Source organism: Conger conger, chromosome 12 (assembly GCF_963514075.1).
Source record: "Conger conger chromosome 12, fConCon1.1, whole genome shotgun sequence".
Classification (NCBI taxonomy): domain Eukaryota; kingdom Metazoa; phylum Chordata; class Actinopteri; order Anguilliformes; family Congridae; genus Conger; species Conger conger.
This window is the reverse complement of record NC_083771.1, coordinates 25,491,556-25,502,238: the sequence shown is the minus strand read 5'-3', so window position 1 is coordinate 25,502,238 and position 10,683 is coordinate 25,491,556. Positions and strand designations below refer to the sequence as shown.

The following is a 10,683-nucleotide window of genomic DNA, read 5'->3' as shown; positions in this document are numbered from 1 at the left end:
AATACAGAGAACCTGTTCTACTCTTTAAAATAGGACCGAGATGGAGATTTTATTTCTAAAAAAAAAAAAGGTAAAAGGTCGGAGATGGAGATTCTATTTTTAAAATAGGACGGAGTTTCACTTTATTAGGTATCTCTATACTCGTAAATACAAATACTTAAGACCACCAATTTGCCGTGACGTCACAATAGCCTGTGATACAACAGCCGTTGCCCTCTAGCGGTTCACACACTCAGACCACTTTATTAGGTACACCTGTACACCAGCCTGTAAATGCAAATATTTAGCCCACCCATTTCCTGTGAGCCTCTGCCCTCGAGCAGAGTTAGTGGACACTCAGTGACCACTTTATTAGGTACACCCGGACAGCAGCTTGTATAAATTAAAATAGAACTTTCTGTTTTACAAAAATCACAAAACCCTGGAGCTCAGGTAAGGCACAGAATCACCAAAAAATGTTACCTGGACCTCAGGCAAGGCACAAAATATGCACCGCTTCACTAAAAATGTTAAAATGTTACCCAGAGCTCAGGTTAGGCACGAAAATATCAACTGGTCCGCAGGTTAAAAGGTTAAAAATATGGAACGCTTCACGAATTTGCGTGTCATCCTTGCGCAGGGGCCATGCTAATCTTCTCTGTATCGTTCCAATTTTAGTATATGTGCTGCCGGAGCGAGCACAAGAGACCTACCTGAGCCTGCGCTACTTAAGGGGCGGGTTCTGCCCATGGTTCCCAGCCATGGACGGAGTGTGAAAGCATGCATAGCAAGCATGTGTGCCTCGTAAGGACAGCCTAAACCGGCAGCACTTACAAACAAGACAAATCTGCATCAGGAGGTTAATCAAACACAACCTCTGATGTTGATTTGAACAAATTTAGACATCAATGTCCCTCCGAGGCAGGCAAATGGGAGTCCACGGATGTGCGCTGCTGAGTTATGCAGCCGACTGCCTCGATCCTGCTATTGGCTGCACCCTCACAAAGAACTGCACTGTCTCCGCCTCCAGCCTGTCCGCTGCATGCTGTCCTCATCTCAGTCACCATCAGCTGAACATGCTTGAAAGATTCATCACGCACTGAAAGACAGAAAAAACACAACAACAAAACAATAGTATTACTAGGTATAGGTAAGATCAGGCCATCTGACAGCAAAAGGTAAAATCTGAAGAAAAGTAAACAAGGAGCCCGCCATCTTCAAATTCAAATACTTCCGGATTTCCCCGTACATTGCTAGTAATTGCCACTAGAGGTCAGGCGTCTCATTCCTTTCACAAGGGCTCTCCAGCTAGATAAGGGGCGACAGGGAAACGGTCAAAAAGACGGTGCCTTCCCAATGTGCTGGAGACAGGGCGGCATGATTTCTGATCACCACCACATATTTTGGTCTTGCCCCAAAATTAAAGAATACTGAGAACAGATACGAGAAGCCCTTCAAAATATATTTATGATGAAAATACCCTTTGAAAGCAAAGCTCTATACTTGGGGAATATATCCCTTGGTTTGGGGAGTAAAGATAAATATTTAATGGGCATACTTTTAGCAGCAAGTAAAAAAGCAGTGACACGGAAATGGTTACTTCCTGAAAGGCCTAATATTGATAACTGGCTAGATATTGTAATAGAAATGTACGTGATGGAAAAGATCACTTTCTCAGTAAATTAACAAATTGACAAATTTTTGAAATGGTGGGAAAGGTGGGTTGACTATGTGATCCCTTTAAGAGAAGATTTCGTACCACTATGAATGGATGGAAACTGTATGTAACCTGTTTTTATTTTCACTGATTAACAAGATAAACGCATGTATATAAGGTAGAATGCATCGGTATTGTATGAGATATTGTATGTTTGTACTTTCTGTCTCTGATGTGTCATTCCCTGGATGTACATAGTTGTGCAACAAATTGTGGGAAATTTATAAAGATAAAAAAAAAAAGACGGTGCCTATTTTTATACAGTCTATGGGAAGAACATAATTCACATAGAAGTAAAATACATTTTTAACTGCATTTTTAATACGATATACAGTACACCTGAAAGGTACTTTACACTATAACAGAAACTGGAGGCTGAGTTTTTCAAGGCAATTCATCAAACGGTAGGCAAGCACACCTGAACCATGACCAAGGTTTAGCAAAGCACAAAAAATTCACTAAAAAGCACGAAAACGCGGAGGAAACTAGTGTTTGCTCAAAACAAACGAGGAAAGCAGCATTCCCTCTTTGACCACTCAGCAGACTACCGTATGTGAATATCCGACCAAATTAAGCTGAGTGGTTCTTCTGCGTTGTCGTTTTCATTAGCCACTATGGCGTACGATTATTTACTTCTGTAGTGTAACTTAACACAGCTTTTGACGTCCGCTGGGCCCGGGGCCTACGTGGGGAAAATGTCACGTTTTCCAACAAGGCCTCTGAAAATGTTGTGACAATTGTCTTTATCTGTGCCACGTACGGCGCTTCTCCTATACTTCCCCAATCTCTAAGCATGCAAAATGGCCACACATACGATAAGCGAGGCACCGGAGCACTAAATTACATCGCCTCGCCACGGTAGCAAACCAGCTAGCTATAGCCGGCCTAGCACGTGGGAACAGTTTGCTCAGTAGCTGGATAATCCACACAGCAGCCAAGCCTTCCAGAAAATGCAATAAATAGCCTACACGACTGTATTTACTACGTGTATCAGGAATAATCTTGTTAACAAGGGGGTTACTGTAAATAGCACGAAGCGGAGGCGAGGGACTATGGCCACGAGTCGTTAGCTAGCAAGCGAACAAGTTGATTCTACACCAAGTTAACGTGATATGCGGACGGCCTACAGCAGGCAACCTTACCCGAGAGACGTCCGGCCGCAGTAGCACTGTTTTATGTGAGCACGCGTCCATATTGCACCGAACTGAAACAAGTGAAATTATTTTGAAAAATACAATATTATCTCCCGTAGGCGACGAAGCCACCTGGCCGTGTAGGCCAAGTGAAAATACGGGCGTGGCTGCGCAAAACACCCTACAACAGGTCTTACGATTCCCTTCAAAAATGTCTACGGATTTGGAGTCGCGAAGACCCATCGGCAGGCTATTCAAAAGGCTAGGGCAGTAATAACCAAAAGAAGCTGCCTCACCATATGCCTTTAGGTTCTAGCCTCCGGGACAAGACTGTGGGTTATTGTGAAGCCTTCAATCTGATTTTGTTTTTATGTAAGACATGCGTTTTTGATGAGACATCTGGAATATACCCCATGCACAAAGTTTCTTTTTTCTTTTCTTTTTACTGTATTCAGAATGATATACCTGATCTACATTCAGAACTATGTAAAGGGAAAAAAATGCAATTGGTTTTCAATGCTGTTGTTGAAAAATGTAACTGTTTCACCCAACAAAATTCACCCAACATTGCGGTTTCCCGTTCTTTCTTTTTCACACTACATTAGATTACAGGCATTTAGCAGACGCTCTTATCCAGAGCGACGCACAATGAAGTGCAAATCGAATACAGGGCGACGAGGACCCTAGAGGACAGACATTCTCAGCAAAATAACACTGCGTAGGCCATCCTGAGGGTGACGCTTTTATCCAAAGCTACCTACAAGTCCTGATCTGTGCTTTTATCTGGATGTGTGGTGTTCCTACAGGTTCCAAGACCGAAACCAGTCCAGTCTACAATACAACTAATGTATTTTAATTACTCAAGAAATATACTTGCCATACGAAACTCAAAGTAGCAAAATTCAGCTTACTTTGCTGTTTCCAGTTGTTGTTTTTTTTTTACATTTCCAACAAATTAACACCGTGCCGCTGTGTAGGTCATCCTCAGGATGTTAGGTCTAGTTCCCACAATGCAGGGGGCGCAGGTTCAAATCCGGCCCTGGCCCTGAAATCGCCAAATTATGTGTTGCGTTATGTGTATGCAGAATTCAAGGGCCAAATAGTATAGGAACTGTTTCTGTACATCTATTGGCACTATATTAGTCACTGGCACTATATGTACATGTATAGGCACTATATCAGTAATCACCGCTATATGTAAATGTACATCATTAACTGCATCGGAACTGTATAGGCACTATATCAGTAACTGGCACTATCTGTACATGTATAGGCATTATATCATTAACTATATCAGTAACTGGCACTATCTGTACATGTATAGGCACTATATCAGTAACTGCATTGGTACTATGAATATGCAGAATGTCAGAAATTCTAATTGTAAATGTGCATAATTTCAATGTCAGGAATTTGTAATGAATAAGCAGATTAAAATTTCTGACAATTGTAAATGCGCATAATTTGAATGTCAGAAATTGTAATGTGTAGAATTTCTAATGAACTTCAAATGCAGAATGTCAGAAAATGTAACTTGTCAGAATAATGCAGAGAGACTACTGGCTTTCTGTGTATGTTTTATTCTTATACAACACAGATTTCAGCAGCAGAAATGAATTATACAGAGATGTAGTAATTGTGAACATCAATGCAATGTATTAACTGAAATAAAAAGACAAAGTTAAAAAAGACAAAGAGTTTGCTTTTCACTGACTCTATTGATGACTTTTTTTAGTTACTTTTGTTAGATAAAAGAGCGATTGCAGTACACAATCCAAAACACATTTGGCAGGGATAATTGGCTTGGGACAGTGACTGACTGCCTGCCTGCCTGTCTGTCTAGACAGTCAGTGATGCAGGAGAAGGAAGGACATTAAAAGCTTTGAAGCTTTGACTTGTGAGAAGGAAGGAAATCATTCTCACTTTCAAACACTACTTTCAAAGACTCACATCAAGTATTGTTAAATTCAGAAACAAAAGACAAGCATTTCCTTTCACACGCATTTCCTTTCCAATTACTAGTTTATTTTGTTGGATAAAACAATGATTGCAATACGCAATGATCCAAACATTGATGCACAAGCTGCTTCACTGTAATACAATTGTGTTTTAAAAACGTACTTAATTATGCTGAACTTTAGACATAAAGTAACAGCACTATACAAAATGGGAAACATTGATGCACACCACTGGGAGCTTTACAGTGTCCATATAAAAAAGTGTCCATTACAAATGCAGCCAAGGGCACACTTTTGACATTTCAATGTTCCCATTGCAGGACCGGCTTTTGTCTGGTGCTTCACCTCAGTCCAAGGACTGCAGGCAATGTAGCTCTGAGGGTCTTCAGCACACGCAAGCCTCTACACCTCACCAAGGTACCGGTCCAAGTAGAGGGCAGATCACAGAACTATATACAATAAAAGCGTCCTCCACCCAGCCAGTGGATCAGCGTCCATGAGTGTCCTTCATCTCTGCCAACCACTCCTGCACCGATTTGCCGGCAGCAGTGGAGCAGAACGCGATGTTGCCCAAACGGCTATGGCAAAATTGCCGCTGTTTCAGCTGTCCGCACTTTAGGCAGATGTACTTCTCCTCACACTGTCATCCGTGGGGCTAACGGCAGTATTGTAGCAGCGGGCACGGTGGTGGCAGGCCAGGTCTGGGCTGGGACGGAGGGTGGCAGGATGGGCGCGTGGGCGTTCCTTCCTCGCTGGGTGGCCTGGCGCGATCGGTCTTCTGGGGTGACAAAGATGAAGGCCGCTTGTCCGGTCGCCTCGTCACCCTGAAGGAGCCGCCGTGGTGGAGGCAGCTGCTGGTAAGCAATGGCAGGGACGCGGGTACCCACCACGTCCTACTGAAGCACAGCTCTCTCCCACACCTTCTGCCTCCGGGAGAACCTGAGAGCGATAAACACCACATGTTAGCATGTCAGTCAGCAGAAAGTTACACATCACAGGATCACGGCATACAATTTCTGCATCGTGCCACCACTTACCACTGGGAGAGAGTGCGCTGGTTCAACTCAGAGGCTGTGGCTTGGGCCCATCCCTCCTCTTCTCCGGCAGCGGTGGTGGGAGGTGGAGGCGGGGGGAGCGGGTGTGGGACCTCTATGACAGCAGGATTGCCTTTGCAGAGACGTACCTAAAATAAAGTTTAAAAAAAAAGTGTTTGTGCTGTGTATCTACGATTACAAGCAGCCCAGCCCAAATAGGTGCCATAGTTATTATGGTTGGTAGTGATGTACATTAGAAAGTGCATCTACAGTAATGCTATAAATTTGCCCAGTGCCAGTATATCAGGGGGTGTATAAATATAAATAATTTTACAGTTGAAACAACACAAGTAAAAGTCAAAGTCAAAACTTTGGTCGTACTGCACACACCTATTCTACTGTATGATTCCGGTTCAGCTTGCCAAAGCAGCTATCCACCTTGCAAGCAAACTAATATTACGTTTTATAATTAAAACGAAATGTGCGACATGCCAGCTTTGTCTTACGATATATTTCTAATGTGAAAATACATACATAATGTGTTTATACACCTGGAAAGTTCATTCATTCATTCATTCATTCTGTGTATTAACGTTAACGAATTCGGTGCCCTTTAAGTCATACAAACGTATTAAACAGCCCGAAAAACGGCACGAAAGCCAACCGGCTAGCCCGCTCTGACCATCGCGAATACGGAAATATAAATAATTCTTCCCATTTTAATATAAATTTCATTAGAAAACGCATTGAAAGCTTACCTTTCACCGATGCGGGAGCAATGGCCGACGCGCCGATTTGAGTCAAAGCGGAGGAAGAGCTATAATTGGCCGGCTAAACACGTGATGAATTTGGAACAAACACGTTAAATTTGGAACAACTCCGGCCATCCGATTGGCCGAGCAGCTTTGTCAAAGTTGGTCAAAGTTGGTCAAAGTTGGAAATTGGAACAAGGGACGGCCTCTGATTGGCTCCAATATTGGAACAATATTGGAACACTGGAACAGAGAAGAACGGCGCAAGGAGGGCCCGCAGGGCCCCCCGCGCCCTGCGCCTGGTCTGAGGTTCGAATCCGACCCCGGCCGAATTGCCGAATTATCTGTTGCGTTGTGTATATGCAGAATTCAAGGGCCAAATAGTATAGGAACTATTTCTGTACATGTATTGGCACTACATTAGTAACTGGCGCTATATGTATACGTATAGGCATTAACTGCATTGGAACTATGAATATGCAGATTGTCCGAAATTTTAATTGTAAATGCACATAATTTGAATGTCAGGAATTGTAATGTGTAGAATTTTTAATGAACGGTCACTTCAAATGCAGAATGTCAGACAATGTAACTTGACAGAATAATGCAGAGAGACTATGCTTTCTGTGCATGTTTTATTCTTATACAACACGTTGATTTCTGCAGCAGAAATGAATTATACAGAGATGTTGTAATTGTGAACATCAATGCAATGTATTCACTAACTGAAATAAAAAGACAAAATTAAAAAAGACAGAGAAAAGAGTTTGCTTTTCACTGACTCTATTGATGACTTTTTTAGTTACTTTTGTTAGATAAAACAGCGATTGCAGTACACAATCCAAAACACATTTGGCAGGGATAATTGGCTTGGGACTGACTGACTGCCTGCTTGCCTGCCTGTCTAGACAGTCAGTGATGCAGGAGAAGGAAGGACATTAAAAGCTTTGAAGCTTTGACTTGTATGCATGAGAAGGAAGGAAATCATTCTCACTTTCAAAGACTTTCAAATCAAGTATTGTTAAATTCAGAAACAAAAGACAAGCATTTCCTTTCACAAGCATTTCCTTAAATGATTGCAATATGCAATGATCCAAACATTGATGCACAAGCTGCTTCACTGTAATACAATTGTGTTTAAAAAACATACTTAATTATGCTGAACTTTAGACATAATGTAATAGCACTATACAAAATGGGAAACATTGATGCACACCACTGGGAGCTTTACTGTGTCCATATAAAAAAGTGTCCATTACAAATGCAGCCAAGGGCACACTTTTGACATTTCAATGTTCCCATTGCAGGACCGGCTTTTGTCTGGTGCTTCACCTCAGTCCAAGGACTGCAGGCAATGTAGCTCTGAGGGTCTTCAGCACACGCAAGCCTCTACACCTCGCCATGGTACCGGTCCAAGTAGAGGGCAGATCACAGAACTATATACAATAAAAGCGTCCTCCACCCAGCCAGTGGATCAGCCTCCATGAGTGTCCTTCATGCCAACCACTCCTATACCGATTTGCCGGCAGCAGTGGATCAGAACGCGATGTTGCCCAAACGGCTATGGCCAAATTGCCGCTGTTTCGGCTGTCCGCACTTTAGGCAGATGTACTTCTCCTCACGCTGTCAGGGATGCGGGTACCCACCACGTCCTGCTGAAGCACAGCTCTCTCCCACGCCTTCTGCCTCCGGGAGAACCTGAGAGCGATAAACACCACATGTTAGCATGTCAGTCAGCAGAAAGTTACACATCACAGGATTACGGCATACAATTTCTGCATCGTGCCACCACTTACCACTGGGAGAGAGTGCGCTGGTTCAACTCAAAGAGGCTGTGGCTTCGGCCCGTCCCTCCTCTTCTCCTCCGGCGGCGGTGGGAGGTGCGGGCGGGGGGAGCGGGTGTGGGACCTCTACGACAGCAGGATCGCCTTTGCAGAGACGTACCTAAAAAATAAAAATCATTTTAAAACAAAAACCTATGTGTTTGTGTCAATCAAGCATTGAAATGAGATGCTTTTTAACTATGATTACAAGCAGCTCAGCCCAAATAAGTGCCATAGTTATTATGGTTGTCAGTGATGTACATTAGAAAGTGCATCTACAGTAATGCCATAAATTTGCCCAGTGCCAGTATACCAGGGGGTGCAGGAGAAGATGGGTGTGATCAAAAAGAAAGATGAGCCTCTAAGACAGGGAAATGCAAAAGTTGCAGTTACGCGCAGGGTGAAAGCCACAGCTAGGCAGCGATGGATGGATGACAGGACAAAGGTACAAAGCATGCATAAACACATTGAATCTCTTACCCAAACCTACCATTCCTATTTCAAGGAGATCCTTCTTTCTCTGATAAATATTACAATGAAACAACAGTTAATTCAAATTGTATTATACCAAACTGACAATACTTTATAAAACAGTCAAAATAAAAAGATGCAAACAAATCACAAGGTTTGAGAATATGGGAAGTTACATAAAGTATGCTTTAAATTGTGATGTATTTTAAATGAGCGACTGAGATGCCATTACTGACTGACAGTTGTCGTTTATGCCAAAACATTTCTTAAACATTTCGAAAGAAATTATTACACTGGGGAGTCAAAACAATACTCCTACTGTACACACCGATTCTACTGTATGGTTCCGGTTCGGTCTGTAGCTAGCTTGCCAAAACAAACTAATATTACGTTTTATAATTAAAACGAAACGTGCGACATGCCAGCTTTGTCTTACGATATATTTCTAATGTAAAAATACATACATAATGTGTTTATACGCCCGGAAAGTTCATTCATTCTGTGTATTAACGTTAACGAGTTCGGTGCCGTTTAAGTCATACAAACGTATTAAACAGCCCGAAAAACGGCTCGAAAGCCAACCGGCTAGCCCGCTCTGACCAGCGCGAACACGAAAATATAAATCATTCTTCCGATTTTAATATAAATTTCATTAGAAAACGCATTGAAAGCTTACCTTTCACCGAAGCGAGAGCAATGGCCGGCGCGCCGATTTGAGTCAAAACGGAGGAAGAGCTACAATTGGCCGGCTAAACACGTGATGAAATTGGAACAAACACGTGACGAATTTGGAACAAATCCGGCCGTCCGATTGGCCGAGCAGCTTTGTCAAAGTTGGTCAAAGTTGGTCAAAGATGGAAATTGGAACAAGGGACGGCCTGTGATTGGCTCCAATATTGGAACATATTGGAACATTGGAACAGAGAAGAACGCCGACTCTTAGGCGCAAGGATGACACGCAAATTCGTGAAGCGTTCCATATTTTTAACCTTTTAACCTGCGCACCAGTTGATATTTTCATGCCTAACCTGAGCTCTGGGTAACATTTTAACATTTTTAGTGAAGCGGTGCATATTTTGTGCCTTGCCTGAGGTCCAGGTAACATTTTTTGGTGATTCTGTGCCTTACCTGAGCTCCAGGGTTTTGTGATTTTTGTAAAACAGAAAGTTCTATTTTAATTTATACAAGCTGCTGTCCGGGTGTACCTAATAAAGTGGTCCTGAGTGTCCACTAACTCTGCTCGAGGGCAGAGATATACCTAATAAAGTGAAACTCCGTCCTATTTTAAAAATAGAATCTCCATCTTGGTCCTATTTTAAAGAGTAGAACAGGTTCTCTGTATTGTTCCCATTTTAAGAAGTAGAACAGGCCACTGAGGTGACTTGAAAAAGGCTTCTGGTGGGCCAGTAGCTGGCCATCTTCCCTCTGATCAAATAAACCCCAATTTCAAAGAGCAAGGGCTCATTTTTGGATGGTTGTTTGCTTTAGACTTGCAACTTGGCACTTTTTTCCCCTCTGTTGATTGATGCAAATGTTTCTTTGTGCACTGCATGAGTGTATATTGTAAATAAAACTTTAAATGAGACGAATCGCTGTTGTCTGTTTCTCTGACGACACTGAGTATCAGGAGGGTATTTCCTAATATTTTGTGACTGTTCATATATCCAGGTCTAGCAAACTCGAATTCAGTTCTTTAGAATGTTTTGCTACTCATTGTCCAATTTCATTTCTTTTCCAGGCAGAAATTTTATTTGACAGTACAAAATGCTATATATATATATATATATATATATATATATATATATATATATATATA

At 42.2% G+C, this 10,683-nt stretch overlaps 1 non-coding gene across 1 annotated transcript; it reads right to left on the bottom strand.

Annotated features, from left to right (window-relative positions):
* Positions 1 to 574: 574 nt before the first annotated feature.
* On the bottom strand, positions 575 to 681 carry LOC133106124 (U6 spliceosomal RNA). The gene has a single exon (XR_009704296.1). It is a non-coding gene; the product is annotated as a U6 spliceosomal RNA (small nuclear RNA).
* Positions 682 to 10,683: the final 10,002 nt, after the last annotated feature.